Here is a 20,510-nt window from a genome sequence, read left to right as displayed (position 1 = left end):
AAATATATTAAGAAACTTCTTACTGATAGCATCAGAGACATCGAGACATCGTCCCTGACCAAACAATGTATAACTGTATACTGTTGAAATATAGAGCAATTTAACGCTTAAAGCAAAGGCAGTCACTTTAAGTACACCAGATACTTTAAGACTTTGACTTTTACCATACCAATATTTTAAAACCATGACTTTACTTTTACTCTAAGTGTTCAACCCTGACAGTTCTATCTGTGTTGTATGTCTTTGTCAGTTTATATGACAACAGCAGACAAAGAAATGGAAGGAACATGGTGTGAGTTGACTTTGTGTCGCTTTTGTCTGCTTTTCTGTCTTTGACTCGGGTTCACAGGCTGTTTTATCTCAGCTTCGCTTTGTTTACTCTCTGTTTGTCTGTGTGTCTTGTGTCTTTGAGTCACTATGTGTTTTTTTTCTTTCTTTCATTCTTTCTTGCTCTTTCTTTCTCTTTCTTTCTTTCTTTCTTTCTTCTTTCTTTCTTTCTTTCTTTCTCCTTCCGTTCTTTCTTTCTTTCTGTCTTTCTGTCTTTCTTCTATGTTACTTGGTGATGGAGTACTGTGGCTGTATTTTCTCACCTCATCCTCTCTATCTCTTTCTTTTACAAGCTCAATTTGCCTTACCTCTCTTTTCAATCTCCATCCTTCTCTCCTCTCCTCTCCTTTCGGCTGCTCCTCATCCCTCTCTCTTTATACCCAGTCATATTGAAAAGGAATTATAAAAGCTCTTTGAGAGTCAACGAGCGTGCCCCTGCAATCATATGACTTCATTACAGTATATCCACGCTGACACTTAACACACACGCAGCTACAGTTAACACCCGTTTTTTTTATTCAGCTTTTTTTAATTTTTTTTATCTCCATCTGTATTTTTGCCTGTGTGTATACCAGCATGTGTGTGTATCTACAGTGTGTGTCTTTTTGTGTGTGTGTGTGCGTGAGAGTGAGCCCAGAGCGCCATGTGATGATGTAATGAGAAACTGAGCGGAGCAAACTGCGGATTCCCCTACTCACACACACACACACACACACACACACACACACACACACACACACACACACACAGACATGATGAGGTTGTTATACTAAGAGTGAATGGAGCATATAGGAAAGTCCCTGCAGTCAAACACTGAGTTTTCTCTTCATTGGATTTACTGCAGTAAATTGTTGTAGTGGCTCCCCTCTGCGCTGTAGAGTCCCCCACCCCCCACACCCTCTGCTGTTTCTCTGGGTGTGTTTCTCCCTGGTGCTATAAGTCTGAATGACAGTAGTGTCAGGCTTTATGGTCGCACTGTTTTATGCCTCGAACCGAGCGTCTATGTGTGTACGGGGAGACTTTACGAGTGTAACTGGATATTACCTCACCCAACTACTGAACAACAGGCAGTGAAGGAGGCGGGGTTGGATGGAAGGTGTGCGGCGCAGACGCAGGGAGGTGAAGGACAGTGAGCAGATGGGAGGGGAAGGGAGGGATGAAAAAGTGGGAAGAAGAACGAGCATGACATTGAAGGGGAGTGAATGGAGGGAGAGGAGGAGAGTGGAGGGAGATATTTATGCTGAACGTGAGATGAGAGAGAGGGGGAAAATTTAGATTTGAGCGCAGCGGGGGTTCCATGGAGGGAGTGAAAGATGAAGAGATGAGATGGTGACTGTGTTTCTCTGATCACATGTGGTTTACTTGGTAAATTATTACTAATCTGAGAGGTTGATATAAACTTTTGGAGGGATGAATGTCATTAGGTTGCAAGTAAGCAAGAAAGGGATGGAACTAGTATGGAACTAGTATTGGGCTGATGGATGATGGCATTATTGGGCTGGCAGTTGTCGACTCCTGAGCTCTGTTCCATAGTATCATCCTGATTTAAAGGGCCCCTCACCAGAAAGCACGAAAAAGTGGAGTTTCCACAGAAGCTGCGGTAAGGCAAAGCTGGAGTGGAGTCTGCACACTACTAAGTTACAGACTTGTGGTTTTGAGACGAAGACCCTTTTAAAAAACCCTGCATGGGGGCTGTCTGTTGGACCTCGCCAGGCAGCAGTGTGAGAGTTGAACGTTTCCTCTGCTGGGCGAGCCAGTTGGAGGTAGCCATCAGAGCCAAAGAGGGGAAACAGCAGTGACTCATTAGCAGTGCTAATGAACAACCCAACAGCAATATAATCCTCCATTGCGATGTGACATCTGTGGACATCGCCATATGCCAATTGCTGCGTAAAGAAAAAGAAAAAGGGGGGATGGATGGAGAGTGAGAATGACGGAGAAGAAAGGAGGGATGGACGAAGAAAGAATTTTATAGGGGCCAAGAGAGAGGGAGACTGCGGGTGTAGGTCGTGTTTATGAACTCCATATAATATCCTCACACACACACCACACGGAGAGGGACAGAGAGAGTGGTGTTCACGCTCACACATGTCCACAAACTCAGAGAGCTCATGGCAGCAAGCCATAATGATCTTCCGCCGGCCAGCGCCCAGTGGTAGTAATGATGTCATCCTCTCTCTCATACACACACAGACACACACACACGCACACAATTGCATTACACATATTACTTAATTCTTTCAAAGCGCTTCCCAGACCTTCAAAACAACCACGCAATATCCTTTGATAAACAAGGGATTAACATCCTGCGATCATCCTCGCTGAGAGATCTCACAAGGTCATTTTTGTAATTGAAGTCACGCGCGGCGTACGTGGCTTCAAACGGTTTTGATGTGTACACACGCTACGGATGGTGCATGTAGACACAATTAAGTCTTTTTCACAGCGGACATTTCAATTTGTGATAGAAGGAAAATAACTAGTACAGATAACTAGAAAACAGTACAGAGCTGATAAAGTGTGTGCCGTCTCTCTCCCTCTACATGACAAGTGGTAAAGACTTGTTAACCTTTTGACCAAACACAGCAATATCACACTCCTGATCACATAGAAATCCACATTGGACATGCACTCTTTCAATATGGAGGCATTTTGCAAGAGTAGGAAAATCACTGGTGAAATTCATAAAATTGAATGATGGCTGAATTCCACTTAGCTGCTTCAGTTTCAGGGTGCTGGCATTGTGCACGTTGGCTCACTGTCACACTGCCATGACTCACTGGGACACGATCTGAGCCGTCGTTAATGTTATTAGTAACACCTGTACTGTTGCGACCATGGGAAGTGTATTCCTACTATACATGCTTGCTCACTAGCACAATTTTATGAGGGATTTTGAATGTAATGGAGCCACGATTCATTTGATTAATGACTCAGTCTCAACTTGTCAAATACAGCAGCTTGGTCAGTGGCCTGTCAACTTCAAATGCTGACGCTCTGCTGACCCCTCAAGCGTCAGCTTTGCATGGAAATGTCTCCGCAGACGACTTGTCCGATAAGACTTTAAAAATAAAGCTTCCGGACAAACGTGACATAAGTGACACACTACAATTTACGGACTTTTGTTACCATTGTGAAACGATTGCAGTTAAGTTTAGGCACCAAAATGACTCTGTAAGGTTTAGGAACAGGTCACACTGTTCAGTCACGCTACTTATGTAAAGAAAGTTACGTAAGTGATGCAGACTCATTTCAGCTAACGTAAGTGTGCAGCTAAACGTCACTTAAAAACCAAATCAACCTTAGCTGTTACTTAACTTGAACACAGACGCACTCGCACAGCTCTGAACGAACACCGCGTGACTGAACTGCCCTGCAATGTCGAGAAACACCGTACGTTAACTGTCAGAGTGATGTCAAACCACGCGCACAACCACATGAAGCAGGAAAGGCATTTTTAGTATCGCACAGTTAATGTATACCCGTATGCAAATATGTGCGTGTGTGTGCGAGAGAGAGAGAGAATGAGAATGCATATGTGGACACCTATCTATGAATGTGTGCGTGTGTGTGTGTGTGTGTGTGTGCGTGTGCACAGCTCCCATGTAAATGTAGCAGAGTCCTCAAAAACAGCAGGGTTATTAATAGACGTGGCTCGGTGTGTGGCTGCTGAAAAGAACCCACACTCTTAAAGGAATATGACGCCCATTGACGCGCCTGCCCGTTCGTCTGTATTCAAGATTGACTGCAAAGTGCGACGACAGTCAGGTGCTCGCTTCTGTGGAGTTACAGTAAGTTACAAAACAAACTTTTCTGTGCTGGCTTGAGATCATATCCGTCCCTGCATTTCTTTCTTTCAGGCTTCATCTCCCCTTTTTTTCCCGTTTGAATTTGACCTGCAGTACCTTTTCACTCTTCACAAGTGGGAGACTTTAGCAGACAGGTTTCTTTCAACACTGTTTGTACTTTTTGGCTGCACACATACTAGAATACAATAACCTGAAGGAGTTCCTGTGTTTGTGCAGTAACTTAGAGCATTGTCACAACTTGCTAGTTTTCATCAAAAGCGCTCTGTCAGTTAACCAATTGAGCGTGGAATTGAGCTGTGTGTAAAACATCCTCCGAGTGCTCCTCTGACGAGTGTATACAGCCTGCAATAGGCCACGCATGAGTAAACTGACTCGAAGGGCCACATCACTGTTCAACTCGCAAGTGTGTCGCGTGGCGTGGCAAAAGGGAGAGGGGAGCCGGGAGGTCAAATGAGGAAGAGACGAGATATGTGCACAGCCGACAGCCCACAGTGAGAGACAGAGTGAAAAACAACAAATTGAAAGGCAACAATGAAAAAAGGCGGGCGAGGGAGACGAGAGAATTAGGAGTTTTGTGAGGAGAAAGACGGGAGACACAATAGAAAATGAGGGCGGGTGAAAGAACCGAAGAGAAACGGAGTTAACAAGGCGTGCAAGAATATTATTTCCCCAGACCAAGCCGCCCCAGTAACAACCACGGCAAATGATGAGTCCGACTTTATCAGCCGTGCAGATTGGTGATAAAGCCGCGTACGGCACACATTTTCACGCCGCCGAGGAAGACTCATCCTATAAGCTGTGAGGGGATATGCGGTGATGTTGTGTTAGGTTGTGAGTTCTCCCCGAGGGCAGAGGTGGAGAGAAACAGCCGTGTGTGTCTGCTGTCTGTAGAAGGCAGGTTTCTTTATTGTATCGCTTTTATTTCTGTAATGTTTCATCAACAGACTAACAAAGTATTTTGATTGTAAAAGTGATGGTTGATGAGGAAGGCAAGATGACATCATTTTAATAAAGATCACTTACAGCTGCTTAAAACATTTCTGTATAGCAGATCTAGGTGTTTCATAGAATGCAGGAAAATTACACAGCCAGTATTTAGAAACTATGCCTTTAGACAAACAGTCAAGACTTTTGTGTCGTTGTGATGTCCAACTGTAACAACAAGACCTGCAGAACTGCTGCAGAAACACGGTGCCTGCTCAGGCCTGTGAGAAGTGACCAATCAGAGTAGACTGGGCTTTTTTGGAGACACCAAAAATAAAAGTATGAACCTGATATGCTAAGGCCAATATTCAATCTCTCTTAGCTCTATTTTGGTCTAGACCAACTCCTAATGGGAATACGTAGTTCTACAGTTCAGCTTTGATTATTATCTTGATAATATGGTAGTTAAATTAGAGACATAACAGTTTTTGTTTTTCTGCTTTCATCTGCTTAGATTTTTGCTAAATGCACATATAAGAGTAGTGTAAACTAGATTTGTCCCTGTAGCTGGTCTCCCAGCACACATCTTTAGTACATTCTGTCTAATTCCTTCCTCTTTCCTTCTTCGTCATCTGGGTTTTTTTCCCTCTCTTACTCAGCCTCTTTCTCTCCCTTCATCTGTCTGTCTGAGTTTCTAGCGTATCATTACTTTGGTTCAGAGGAGGGTTGCACAGAGATTGTCTCCCAGCAGGATGAACTTGTGTGCGTGTGTGTGTGTGTGTCCCACCAGTGTTGGTAGCTGTGTCTCAGGAGTGTTGCTTTAGTCTTTGAACATTTCAGAATGAGAGAGAGAGAGAGAGCGCCACACACGCAGACAAGTTCCTTTTTCTTTTTATTATACTCAGCCTCAACTCGGTTTCTTCTTTTGTGTTTTCGTCTCTGTCTTTTATTCATTCTCTGCGTTATCACCCCACCCTCATCTGCCTCTGCAATTTTTTTTTCTTATTTCTGTCTTTTTTGATCCGTCTCGGGTTCAAAGAACAGTCTTGTTTTCGCTGTGCTGCCGTGAAGCATGTTTTGAGTCTGGGTTTAACTGCTCGCTTTATGCAGGCGATGTGGGTTACCTTCCACATTATTAGACACTCATTGATAAAATGTGACCCACCACACAAACAGTAACCCTCATCTACATTTCATCTGATACGTTTATGTAAAAGGCAAAGAAAGAGACAGTGATTCGTCTTAATGGGGCAGTGCTCTTTCACTGAAGGACGCATTAACCTGTGACCTTCCCTCGTGAGACGGTCAGTCTAACCGTGAGGCTGCGCCGCTGCCCCATTTATAAATTAGGCCACAATCAGCAGGAGATTTCGTACTATTACCTACTCAATTTTTCATCTTGTAATGTGTGATCTCAGTGGGAATTAAAAAAAAACAAAAAAAAAATCCTAACCTTGGCTTTGAAATGTTTTATTCATTGAGCTTTACAGTGACTTCCTGAGGCATACCACTTTAGACATCTATCATTTTCTCAGCAGAGGCTCACCATCGCAGCTTTCATTTCAGCCACATGCATCTAACCAGCAAATCCTTGTCACCATCATCGAAGCAGCTCTCTTGTTTTACCCGTTCTTCAAAGACACAAGTAAGACGGAGTGTTTATGTGGTAAATTGGTTTGGAAAGCCACCAGATTGAGTGTGTGTTTACAGTATTGTTAATACAGTAGAGCTTTGGTATGAGCGGGCCTCCAGCTATGGAGAGTGATTTCCAATTCGTGTATCTCGCGTTATAAATCTGGCTCCAAATCCATCCTCCAGGGACTCAAATAATGTTTGTTAGTCCTCCGCTTGCATGAAGCCTGATGATATGCGTGAAGGAATTATTGATTTTATAGAACAGATGTTTGCAGTTGAGATACATTGGGAACTTTTCCTGATGCTTTTCTTGTTTTTATTCAAAGCGCTTGAAAATATCACAGTCATGTGCTCGTTCATTCATTGCTCATTACTGCTGAGGAGCCTGGTGAGTTTCGGACGCTCAGGTGACATCAGAGCAGGCGGAGCCATGACACGACGCTAGTATTGTGTATCCTCAGTTTGCTTCTCAATGAGGGGTCACCAGAGAAGCGTGTCGAGTGTGCATGTGTGATATTGGTAAACCGATATGGCACGTGTGTGTGGGTGTGGGTGTGGGTGTGTGTGTGTGTGTGTGTGTGTGTGTGTGTGTGTGTGTGTGTGTCCTTAAACATCAGTCAAAGTTTCTGTACTACTGAAATAAGACAGAGGATGCACTGGAGTATTTTCGCCCTCCACCCCAGTGTTAATGCTCCTCAGAGAAACATGACATGGAGGCACAAAGAAGCAGTTGTACTGCAAGTAGAAAAGAGAGCTGTGATTCCTTTTTTCCTCTTTATCAAGAACATGAAATATGTACAGAGAATTCAGGTGATAACAATGGCAGCACTACTTAAAAAGAAAAAGAAAATAACAAAAGCATTGGTAAATAATTGACAACTATAAGCACATTGAGATTTTGTGTATTTAGTATATGTTTTCCTATTTATTAAATTAAGGAATTTAAGTTGAAAATTCTTGAAGGAAAAGGATGTAAACATAAATGTAAACTTAGCAATAAGACAAATAGCAGGGTATATTTTGAGTGTAATTTTGAGTTGTACTTCCCCAGCCTTGTAAAGTGAAAGCCAAGGCCTACTCCAGTTGATAAAACTAGCCGTATCTATAATTCGATTCTTTCTTTGAGAAGCTAGGCGCATATGCTTATTGTTACATATTACGTTACTTCATGTTAAGCTGTGAAACCCTGAATCAACTTGTCCCAAAGTTATTCAGACTCCTACCAATAGAATTTTTTTTTTAATATGGCACAACAGAACTCAGAGAATGACCCGCTCCAGCAGCTAGCTCGCTAACACCAGCTGAAGCCCCTTTCATCACACACAGTCTAAAACCCCAAAGAAATCAACACCGACAATAAACTGTTTTATGATTTTATGACACACTGGCTATAGGAACTGGCTGCCAGGAAACCATGGCTGCAGACAACACAGGAACAAAGAGTCATGTAGAGAAAGAGAAACATGTATTTATACTTCTGCCCACCATCAGTTCAGAGAGAAAACAGCAACAACTGTATCCAGCACACTGTTTGTATCTCATAATGTATTTGTATGTGGATGCTTTTATTGTATGTACTAGTGCAGTGCCCGTAAGAAAAATGTATTCCTATAGAAAAGTGGGAGGTTAAGTAGCTTTTTCATGGATGGCCAAATGAGGCTGTGTTTGAAGGTGGGACGTCAGGGATATTTAGGTTTGTTGTGAAATCCGATATTCCAGGGGATAATTTGCCATTTTTGACTATTTTTGATTTTGCCATTATATTTCATCTTAAAAACTATTTACTTGGTGTCATTATTTTCAGCACAACCTCACATGTGTGACTGTACAGTTATTTTTTTATTTTGACATACTGTATTAAAACAATGGACCTAAAATCACACAAAAAACATAAAATCCGAGTAGAAAAAGTTAGATTTTTTTACTGTGAAAACCACAAATATGTTCAACAAACCATTTTTTATTACTTATAATGCAAATATAAATTGTTGTTTGCTAAATATGTGCATACATTTTTAAAATGTACAAAGTTATATGTAACTATTTACATTTAAATGCAGGCAATGCTCATTCAGCAGTCTCCTCATTGTTTTGACTCATTAAACAAAAAAACGACTCCACTACACACTAAACACACTTCACCAAACACTACATAACACACTAACTATACACTCCAAACACGCTAAATGTCACAAATCTCTCAACTCTCAATATCGCTGTCTCTACACCGACCATCATTGCCTGTCATTCATCCGCCTTCGTCCCTCCCACAACTTCCCGTTCCTCAACAACCAAACTTGCTGCTTGGACACTTTCGTGACAAAAGCCCGTTTTTACCGTTTCTTCCTGCACCAGACACAAAGAAAACGTGACGGCAATGTTCGCAAAAAAGCGTGGCGGACATTATTTACCCTAAGTCCAGTTTTGGACGTGCCGGTGGGTCTGGTCCGTTGACTCAGGAGGTGGGCCATGTGGGTGGGCTAGCGGCTAGCAGCTAGCTACGCACGCACATCCACAGATTCCAATTCCACTTTGTTGTCCGCGATCTCCTCAGACCCAAACACACTCAGTCCGGATTCGTTTACTCTTATTAACTCACGACAGTCAGTTTAGATGCACAGAACGGGACCGAACCGCTGGCAAAATCCCAGTCTAGCTCGTGCCGCTGCAGCTATAAATCTGCTTGTTTCTTAAGGCGGGGGTCGCGGTGGGCTCTGCAGTGATTGGCTCTGGTGCGCACGTGACTGGTGGACGGTGGACAATGCTCGAGGAATTTGTAAAGCATTTATGAAATAATTTATTAACGGTATCATTGCAGTCCAAACAAATGCGAAGTTGCACACCCTTGAACCACGCAGCAGCCATGTTGAAAGTCTCAGGTCTCTCTGATCCTGATCCACAGAGATATTTGAGGCACACACACACAGACAGACAAACAGAGATTCCTTGCTTTTATAGAGAGATAGTAGTATATTTGTACAGTACTGCATGTGCATTTCCATGAGCTGGGTATGCATGATCACTGGATATTTTCCATTTGACCTATCACTGTTATCTTTAATTGTCACTTAACATTATTACCATCATTGCTTTTGCATCACTGGTTCATTTGCATTCATGCAAATTAAGCAAATTTGAATTTGAGACGGAGATGAGAGGAAAAAACGAGAAATCTGCAGCCAGAAATGCCTCAAGAAATATGATGAATGAGTCCCTCCTTTCAGTGCTTCACACAACACACACATTGTGTGATAATCATACACTGTAGATAATCACTGTTCTAATGCCAAATGTATACTAGTCAACTTTGTTGCAGAATTAGAAGCAGCAATTACACAGCAGTGCCTGCTGCTTAGTAGTCAAGATGAGAACAAGAGTTTCTAGTGTGTGTGTGTGTGTGTGTGTGTGCGTGTGTGTGTGCATGCATGTGTGCATGTTCGTGAGTGTGTGTGTGTGTGTGTGCATGAGTACATGAAAAGCAATCTGCTCTTTGATAATCAGTAAAGCGGCACAGTATGGGACATGTATACAGTACAGTACTTCAACACGTGTGTGTGCATGAGAGTGTGTGTGTGTGTGTGAGACAGGCAGGCTGACCCATACGTCCTGTGAGCTGTGACTGAGATAAACCACACACACACACACACACACACACACACACACACACACAGTGGCAAGGACCAATTGTCTGGTTGCTGGGCAATGAGCTCACGGCAGTCGACCATAACAACCCCTCTCTCCATCAATCAGCTATCGAGTGCTCTGCTCTAGTAATGATGTCACCACACACACACACACACACACACATACACATACATGCATGCACACGCTCTTATCTCATCCTCTTTGTTTTGACCTTGGGTTGCTCAAAGCTGTGTGTCAGTGTGTGTGTGAGTGCTGATTGTCATTGCCTTGCAAAATAAAGTAGGAGAGGATGCAATCTCGTGATGACACATACACACAGCCTGTTGCACAGACTATATGCCCCTCATGAAGTCCCTACACGTTTTTCAACTATGACTGAACTATTGTTATTATTTTGTACATCAAGATGCTCCGCAGCACACTCATTTAGGTAATGTTTCGGCCTCGGTGTAAAATCACTGACGAGAGGAGTAAAGTCAGTATCAGCCACATTTGAGATCTTTCCAATGTGTGACTTCATAGAGCCTGAGAGTGTTTGAGGAGTCTACCATGAAACCGAACCTCCTTCAATTACACACACTCGAACATAAGCAAAACACGAAGCGTATTTGTTTGAAATGACACCTACACACACGCAGAGACACACTCACTCTTGTGAAACAAATTGCTTCAGGATGTCTCTCTCTCTCACACACACACACACACACACACTTCCACACACTCACATTCTCCGGGTCCAGCTGTGTCTCTGCCAGGCTGTAGGGCAGGGGGCCAGCACAGTGAGGTGAAGAGAGTGGCAAGAACACTAACTGGCAAATCAGTGGCCAATTAAAAACGCTCAGCACTGTGTGTGTGTCTGTGTGTATGTGTGTGTGTGTGTGTGTGTGTGTGTGTGTGTGTGTGTATGTGTGTGTGCGTGCGTGTGTGTGTGTGCGTGTGTCCTTGTTTGACTGCCAAGGAGAGGGTTGGCACAGAAAGCACGCTTCCTATTCTCTCAGCATGCCCTCTTAACGCACAAGCTTACAAACACACACACACACACACACGCAGCCTTGGATTTGTCTTACCCCATTGTCTTTATTTGGGACAAATGAATGCATGTCCTTTGTGTGTGCGCAGGCATACGTGCGTGTGTGTGCTCCACCCACAAGTGGAGTTGTGTAACCTCAGACGGGACACTACAACCTGCCTGCTTTCTTATGATTAAACATTGTCATGAAGGGTGTTGACAGAGTCTCTGAATGTGTGGAACAAGTGAAAGCAGCAGCTGCCTCCTTGGGTTGATCAGACATCAGGGTCCAGGCTGACCAGAAAATATTAAACCAACTTTTTTATTGATAATGGGCGAAGAAGAGACTACAGCCGACTTATTGAGCAGATTGACTGAACTAGTAAAAACTGTGAAAGGTTGAGATGCGTCATAATTGAATCGCAGTACAGCAAACAATCATGCAACGTGATCGATCGTTGACTGTCATCCAAACCGAGCTGGATTATGTCTCGTGATCAATTAAGTTAGCGCAGGATTAGCAATCAGTTGCCGTACTGCAGACGTAAAAAAACACTGAACATGAGCCGAAGGGGCATGAGGTCATCGTAACATCTTAAGATGAAACAGCTCTGTTTGTCAGCTTGGTGCATTTTCAGATGATCTAATTTATGTTGAAATCTTTTATCGAGCTTTATTGAACATTTAATCCTTCCAAGCTAGGTAGTCGCCAGCTTTGTGGATACATGGTTTTCACTGAAGAGCAGGGTTGGGCTAGCTTCTCGTTACTTTTGTCTTGATAGCAGAAAAAATTTTCCTACTCCCCCCTTAGATTTAATGGTTCATCGTTACTTTATCCACATCAAAGTTGAGTAATTCTATCTAGCTAAAATTCTGTCTGGTTCAGCTTGACCAATAAATCGCAGATACTATTGACCAATGTTGGCCTATCACAGATCTATCGATGTCAGCGTATATGTTTTTTGATGTGAGGAGGTTGGATGAGAAGTTAAAAAAAATCTGTACCCATTCAGTAATATTCAGTACTACTACTTATATATATGAAGTGCACCATTGGGCTGTTGATCACTCTCAGCTAGCTCGTACTGTGGTAGCAACATTCTTTTTGTTACGGTGGGGATTGATCGCAATTTTGGCCGATTGTCACCCGCGTGAGGGTTCGCGAAGCAGGCTATAAATGGCGTTCGATTTGAAAGAGCTGGGAAGTGGAATGAGAAAGGGAGAGCGAGAGAGTTTTGTAAACCTGGAAACGCTGACCTTTCTTTTATGTTTGTCTTTGCCGAATGATTTGTGTTTCGCTTCCTGGCTTGTGATCTCTCCATCTTTTTTCCTTCCATTCCAACCACCTCCCTTATAAAAACTGGATATTAAAAATAGTTTCAGGTCAGTTTGCAGGAATTTCTGTTATGGCACCGAACCTCACACAGCTGCCACGTACACACTTCCAAACAACGCGTTAAGAGAGCATGGAGCGGCAGATAAAAGATGGCGATAAGAGAAGGACACTGGTCTTTTCGAGACATGTGCGCACCAGAGATAACATTCCTCCCAGCTCTGAGCACCTTGAATCTTCACAGGGCTGACTCCTCAGCTTGTGGTATGGCAGATATGTTGGAGTCTAGGAAAATGGGCTTGTGGTTGAGGAAGGCATTTCCCTTACATTACAATGATGGTCAGTCATCCGGTCCTCACACACACACACCCGCACACGCACACACGCACACACACACACACACACACACACACACACACACACACACACACACACGCACACACACTTACACCCATCTGCGCACACAAAGCATTCTTCTGCCTCAACCAACCAAACAGCTGTCAGACACTACGTCAGCTCCAAAAGTATTTTGTCTATGCGTGTGTGTGTTCCTGCTAGTGTGATTGTCATATTTATGGTAAATGACGAGGTGTGTACTACAGGAGCAGGTTTGTGAAATGTTCCCACACATCTCTCTGTACACGTGTCACGCATTTTGATGAGACAGACATTCATTCATTGTCATGTTTCCGTCATCTGTCAACGCTAACCTTACATTTATCCAGCAAGAGTTGGAGCTCTGTATTTAATGCAACCTTCGGAGGCTTTGTTGGGGGAATATTTTGCTTATGTTAGCCTTTAAACCCTGTACTTGTGGTTCCAAAGCATACAGCCAGTTTTTTTTTTTTGTTTGTTTTTTTTTAAAGAGTGCACTGCTTGGCATAACATGTACAGTCGGCAAAGGTTTTGCGGGTGGACAATTTTTTTTTTGGTTTGTTTGTTTTTTTTACTACTCTCGGCCGAAGAGGGAATGGGAAGAATGCAAGCACTCCGAACTGAAACAGTGATGGAGAGTGAGCGGGTGGACGGAAGAAATCACGGTGTAATCACGCCAGCGTGTAGTCAAGTACAGATAAACACTCACACAGAGAACACTTGTCAGACATGTTGAGAGTTGTCGCCTTTCCATCTTAATCACAGCACACATTTATTTAAGGACGTGGACACAAAAGACTGTACTTTTTTTTTCTCTCTCTCTCCCTTTTTCAGGTTCAGGTTCAGGTTGAGGCAGACTTGGCAACACATTCACGTGTGCTGTGGCATCGAACACGCTCTCACTTGTTTGTTTGGAAGGTGAATTAACTTGTGAAAACCTCGATTCTGATTTGCTAAAGGGTTTCCTCTAATTCCTGATAATGGACTCTGTAGTTCCAGTGAAACTCTCTGGCTACAGAGTATCAGCCAACATCTACAATGAGTAACCATAGCATCTGTCACTGCCTCCTTCTCACCCTATTCCTCCGAACTTACTAATGATTCGTATCACATAAGCAATCATCTCACATCCTATTCACTGTTTATCTTGCTGTTTCAGGCTGTGGCCGACACCACGCATGGACTGACATTTGTCTGTGTAATCTTGATATTAATTCGGGGACAGTGATGTGGCCAGCTAGCTAGTTTTCTTGTTAAACATGTCGTCAAATTGTACAAACAGTTATACAGATACAGACTTGCCAGCTTAATGTTAGCTTTCTGGCTTATAGCTGAGCCAGAGGGTTCGTCCCATTAACTGGAGGAATGAACAATGTTTCCATTGTGTGAGGACCTTTTGGAGGGTAACGATTGTTCAGGCGAGTAGTAAAACTGCCAGGTGTTGCCAAAATGTAAGATTTTGATTGCGAAAACACATGAAAGTATAAATAAATTCTTTATCTTAATTTCTATATTTGACAATTGACCATATTTAGAGTTCATTCCTTTGGTGCATGAAGCCAAAAAAGGTCGACTTCCCAGTTATAAAATTATCTGAGTCTTCGACATTGTGGGGCCCGAATTTCCAGGTTAGCTCCCAGCTAACTTGAATGTGGATCAAATGATTTGAATACTCCAGCTCTTCCAGACTTTCCAAATGTTATCGGACTGAGTGTATCAAATTATGATTGTCTGACTGAAATGAGTAATTTTGCAGGGGTTGTGACGCTCAAAGAAATGTATCCACCGTTATGGTAACATCTTTCACAATACAAGCTTATGGGAAAACATTTGCGCCCCAGTGCGTCGTACGGGCTTGTTTAAGGTATCCATTATCAGGAATTAATGGACGATATGGAGGGCAGAATGGTTGGCTGTGTGTAATCAGACATTATCCCTTATTGAATTACTTACTTACTTACTTACTTACTTACTTACTTACTCACACATAGACATACAGCGCACACACAGTTCATGTCAGGTCCGGGCTGCACCGCTGGGCTGCGCAATTCAATCAGCCGATCACTTAATGTGGTTTACACCGAAGCATTCCTGACTAATTTAGCCTGCCTGATTTCTGGAGTGGCCGTGATGGATGGAGACGAAGTGTCTTTAGTCCTGTGTGTGACTAGGGAGTGTGCACTGGGAGCTGGTATGTGTTTGATGCAAGGAGAAGGCCTTAATCACGCTCAAAAACATTTATATTGCATTTACTATATCAGCACTGAGAATTTAAGGTTCATGTTTACTGTAGATTTTGTTCATAATGAAATCCAACTGCTCCACAGAAGAAGTACTAGGACTTTTTCTACATATTCAACCCGAGCATGTTCTGTATTTTCCTAACAGGTGTCATGTTCCAACTTGATATCTCTGAAGACAGGTGTCCTCTTATTTTCCCTAAAAGTTGTTAGAGTTTTGGACTGAGAGCCTCTCTCTCTCCGCTCTGCTCTGTCCTCCCCTCTCATCCTCCTCCTCCCTTTCTGCGCTGACATTTTTCAGCTTTCCATCCTCCCCGCTGTGCCTCGCTGGCTGTGCCAGTGTTGTCCTCCCAGCGAGTTTCTATCTGCCTCTTCTCCACCGCCATCTGTTTTCTCTCTTTGTCCCTCTCCCTCTCTGCCTTCCTATCGCCTCTCTCTCTTTTTCTCTCTGTCTGCTTTACCTCGCCATCCCTTTCTATTCACTCCATCTGTCCTCCTTCCTGCCGCCTCTGGATCTCTTCTGCTCTTTCTCTCTTTTTTAAACTTTTGCTATTTCTCACTCTTTGTTGCCGTCTCTTCTGTCTTCTGTTACCTCCATCCCTCTTTCTCTGTTGCCTTTTTAATGCCATATGATGGATTTGTTTGCCAGTTGGCGTCTGCTAACCCATGGCCTCAGTACACGACTATATTTCCTTCCCCTGTTTCTGCCTTACAAACATCTTTAGTGCATCTGCGTGCAGCCAGTCTGCATACAGACTCACTATACTATAGCGCACTCTGAAAGCCTATTGATATTCCCATGTCTGCCATACCAGACATTCCTCAGATCCTTTCTCTCGTTACGCATCAGCCTCACTGAACCATTATCGTGTCTCATTTCCACCGTAGCTCTCAATTCCCTGCAGATTAGAGTCACCGAGCAGAACAGAAAAACTGCATGGAGTGATATATTTTACTATTAATAATGTAAAACACAAACACCACCAGCAACATAATGTAACTTTCCCTTTCTTTTCTTCCTCGAGCTGCAATAAGACATGTTCCCAAAGCTAGACAGCAACACACACACTCGCATAAACCCACCTCTTTCCTCATATTTAGACATGTAAGAAGTGGGTCAGTAGGATGTTTGACATCCCACACACCTTCACACACACACACACACACACACACACACACGCACTGCAGCTGACTAACAGCAGGGAACATGTCTCTCGCATCCCCGTAACATCCCCATCATTCCACCACAACCTGCCTAATTAGTCCCACAGAGTGTGTGCACGCTGTCGACAATCAGCCAGTCTGTCTCTCATGCCGGTGTGTGTGGGTGTCGGCTTAAGTCAGCTCGTTGCACATTTCATGTCTTTTAAAGATGCATGCAAGTTGTTGACAGGACCTGGCTTATAATAATGACCTGCATTTGTATGTCAGTTTTTTTTTTTTAAATAATGACGCTCTTTGTATCCGGTAAGAAATGAAAGCTACAGAGGGAAAAGTTTCAAAGGGCTGGAAAAAAACATTCAACAGGAACAAGGGGCAGGAATGTTAAAAAAAAAAAAAAAGGCTGTTAAAATTGAGGCGGTTGGGTTTTTATATCTTTCGACTAAATGTTTCAAAGCAGTGTGTATGCAGGCTGAGACCCATTTGTATGTGTTCGTGTGCAGTTATATTTTTTGGATACATTTTGTCGAAATTTGTGTATTTATTTGTGCGGTAAGGTCTACCCTTTTTCAGGTCAATAAGATGCACCAGCATTATTCTCATCACCAGTAAAAATCACTGTAGTATTATGGTTTTGGTATATGAAAGACCAGTATTGTAAAAAGAACACAAAATCTCTGAGTAAATATGACACACTTGAGTTAAAGTAAAGATATTGCATATAAATGGGAAGGACAGTAATAAAACAGTCCTAGTCTGTGGCTGATGCAGCATTTTTGTTGGCGATTTTAAAAGATTTATGGATTGTTGAACGCCTCAATGGTCAAAAGGCTCGAAACAAGTTAGTAAAACAAGTGTTTGATAAGAACAATGAAGCTGGAAATGTTAATATTGTCACCCATGAATACATTAAATGTTCTCATTAAAGTTAAGGAAACAAACTACCTCTGTGTGTCGTGCATATAAATGGTTCATGTGGAATCTCTAATAAGAATCATTTCAGTCAGATTGAGAAACAAGAAGAAGAAATATTGTCCATGTAATCAGAGCTACTGTTGCCCCAGCTCCCTTGAGGCAAGATGTTAAAATCCCACATTGATGGTTATGTGTCAAAGTCCTTTCCATTCTTTAGTTTTCAACTTTTGCTGTTGTTTCCATCCACCAGGGAGTGCTGAGTGCCTGAGTCGACACACCGCATTCTGGGATAGTCTGGAACCCTCTCCATGGGCTGTACCACCTGCTGACAAACCAGGGGGGTCCGGAGGAGCTGTGTTGAATGAGGTGAGATTGCCCCTGCTGTTAACATGTGCCATGTATGCATCATCAAACTTGAATTAATGCAGCTGTCTTTTGTTACGCAAGCTAGTTTTGTTAATCGAGGGGGGGTCCGTATCTTCTAATTGGGGTTCACCGCATCCAGCCTAAAAAGCTGCTGGTCTGGCTGTCATGTTTGATTTGACGTAATTGGTTCTGGCATCAAGGACTTCTCTGCCCTGTGTTTTCTACATGGCCAAGAGCCTTGTTCTGCTGATAGACCTGTCACCCTGGCCGCAGCACAGATGCACGTTAAGTAAAGTGCGTCTGACTTTAATGTGGGGGACGTGGCAGCTCGCAGGGAAAGAACCGGGGTCCTCCTCTCTGTAGCCTGGAGCCACGGCACGTCATGACTGTATGACTTGCTTCAAATTTGCGACTTACTCTCATAATCCTCCTCCTCTGAAATGCAGTATAATGAATGTACCGAACTAATATGGGAGCCGACTCCTCTGTATTCAGGTTAAACGACAGTCAGAGGAATAAAAAGTCAGTTTCTTGCCTTTGTTGTGTTTGGAGGAGAGGCATTTTTAGGTTAAGGGTAAGTCTGCCTAGTGACAGTGTGTTTGTTTATGAGCCTGCATTTGAGCTCTCTGTTGGAGCTGCCATATATTTTCTTGCATAACACCTTCAGGAACAAGTAAGTGAGGGGTCTTCCTGCGAGAAAGGAGGCCTTATTGGCAGTGCTGAGAGCGCGAACAAACACCCTATAAATAATGTTACTGCGAGGCCCGATGAAGGGGGAGTATTGTATTCTATTGCTTTGTTTATGCTTATTGCGTGTGTGTGTGTTTGGGTATCTAATTGTTCATTGATGAATCTCTACATAAAAAAATGTGCAACTCTTCATATTACCAGCAAACCGCGAGCCACGACTCCTTAAGTTTTTCTGTGGATTATTCCCAGCATGAATGCGGTTTTTTCTTGTGGTAATATCAATCCCCAGAGGAAAAATTCTCTTTTCACTTTCTCCCCTTCTGTGGGGAAATAAAACCACAGGGTCAGCTGCAGAATTGCACCTTTGGAGCTGCTGGCGATTATCTGGCTCGCAGACATTTCAGCTTGAGGTCAAGGATTTGAACTCAGACCTTCTGGTTGGTGGAACGTCTCTCATTTCACGAGAACAAACATTTAAACAAAGTTCTTCAAGTTTCTCCCCCAGTTGAAGTTATTTTCCGCTTGCATGTCTGTTTATCGCTGTTGTGAGCATTTAACAGTAGACATAGAAATGCAATAACAAACACTCACCGCACCTCCACCAAGAGGAGAAAACAAATATTTGAATTTACAAGGGTGTCAGGATGCTAATTGGCAGGTTATGTCTCGAGGCAGCACTGATCTGTCCAGATATGAGCTAATGATATGCCTCGCAAACTAATTAAAAACATTTCATTATTGCACGGCACAGGCATTAACAGTGAGTGAGTTTTCTGAGCAATGGCCTAAGCTGTAGAGAAGCTGCAAGATGATTAGTTTTGCTTGACAATATATTTGCATCCTTTGCTGGTTGAAGTCATTTAAGATGCAGAGATAAGTCATTCATATTTTAGTCAGTTTTTTTTTTTAGAAAAACTTCCTGACTCTTTCGCTCTTGTGAATGATGGTTTTGTTTTTCTTGCACAGTATTTCTATGCTTTTGGAGTAGAAACAATGTTGCTGCCTGTTGTTCTGTTGCCTCAACATTTGGTGCCAGTGGGAGCAGGCAGTGCACTCTGGTCCTCGTCTTAAACAGACTTGCTTGTTTAAGTGTACACACACACGCACACACACACACACACACACACACACACACACACACACACACACACACACACACACTCATACAGACACACACACACACAAACACATTCACAGGCAGAGAGCACTCTCATTTACCCCACAGGGAGCAGACAGTTTAGAGAAAGCTGCAGTTACTCTGCTGGAATCTCTGTCTGTGTGTTGTCGAATGCTGCACTCTCCCTGTCTCTCTTTCTTTCTGCGTGTCTTCCTCTCTCACTCGCTTTCTCTCTTTCGCTCCTTCTGTCTGCCCCCGAGTTCATTTCAGTTCAACTCTGAAGTTTCATGAGCGTGACATTTCGATCAAAAACATGTCGCCAAAGCTCATATCTGATACTGAGACTCCTGTCTTTCAGTGTCTTCCGGGGTTTGGAATCCAAGTATAATGATTCAGAAAATGTACCTCCTTCTGTTTCTCTTGCCGACTGAAGTGTGTGAAGCTGTACTTCCCTTCTTCACACTATCACACTCTTTCTTATTTAATCCAAAGAGTAAAAAGTGTGAGCGCTTGTGTGGGTGTGGGGGGGTGAGAGAGAGAGAGAGAGAGAGAGAGAGAGAGAGAGGGAGAGAGAGAGGGAGAGAGAGAGACGGTGCTATTCTTGGCTGGTTGGGGAAGTCTTGGCTCTCTGGCGTATGGGAAAAGTGCTCTTGGCAAGTCTTGAACCGAGGCATTCCTTTATGCTGTCCTCTTGAAACACTCACACACAGAGGCAAATACACAAACTTGTTTCTGTCACTTTGGAGGGCTTAACCATAACCGCTGCATGCTAAAGCTAACCCTTCAAATAACCAAATGGCAAGATTGTACCCTCAAATGTAATGGTTTGCCTTGTGTGAGCAGGACCCACTCTGACTTACGTTAGAACAAACACACACAGATTCCAGACCTTCTATAGGACCTATCCATCCATCTTCTTTCCCTTATCTGGGGTTGGGTCACGATGGCAGCAGGCTTAGCAGGG

General features: G+C 43.1%; 1 protein-coding gene across 2 annotated transcripts in view; it reads left to right on the top strand.

Annotated features, from left to right (window-relative positions):
• Positions 1-20,510, top strand: part of atxn1a (ataxin 1a) — a 102,572-nt gene that overhangs the window by 49,236 nt on the left and 32,826 nt on the right. For both annotated transcript variants that reach the window (XM_030411873.1, XM_030411875.1), the window contains one exon: positions 17,624-17,739. The gene's annotated coding sequence lies outside the window, so the exon portion shown is untranslated. The remainder of the gene's footprint in view (positions 1-17,623; positions 17,740-20,510) is intronic.

The sequence above is a fragment of the Sparus aurata genome, chromosome 3 (assembly GCF_900880675.1).
Source record: "Sparus aurata chromosome 3, fSpaAur1.1, whole genome shotgun sequence".
Taxonomy (NCBI): Eukaryota; Metazoa; Chordata; class Actinopteri; order Spariformes; family Sparidae; genus Sparus; species Sparus aurata.
This window is presented reverse-complemented; position numbering and strand designations above follow the sequence as displayed.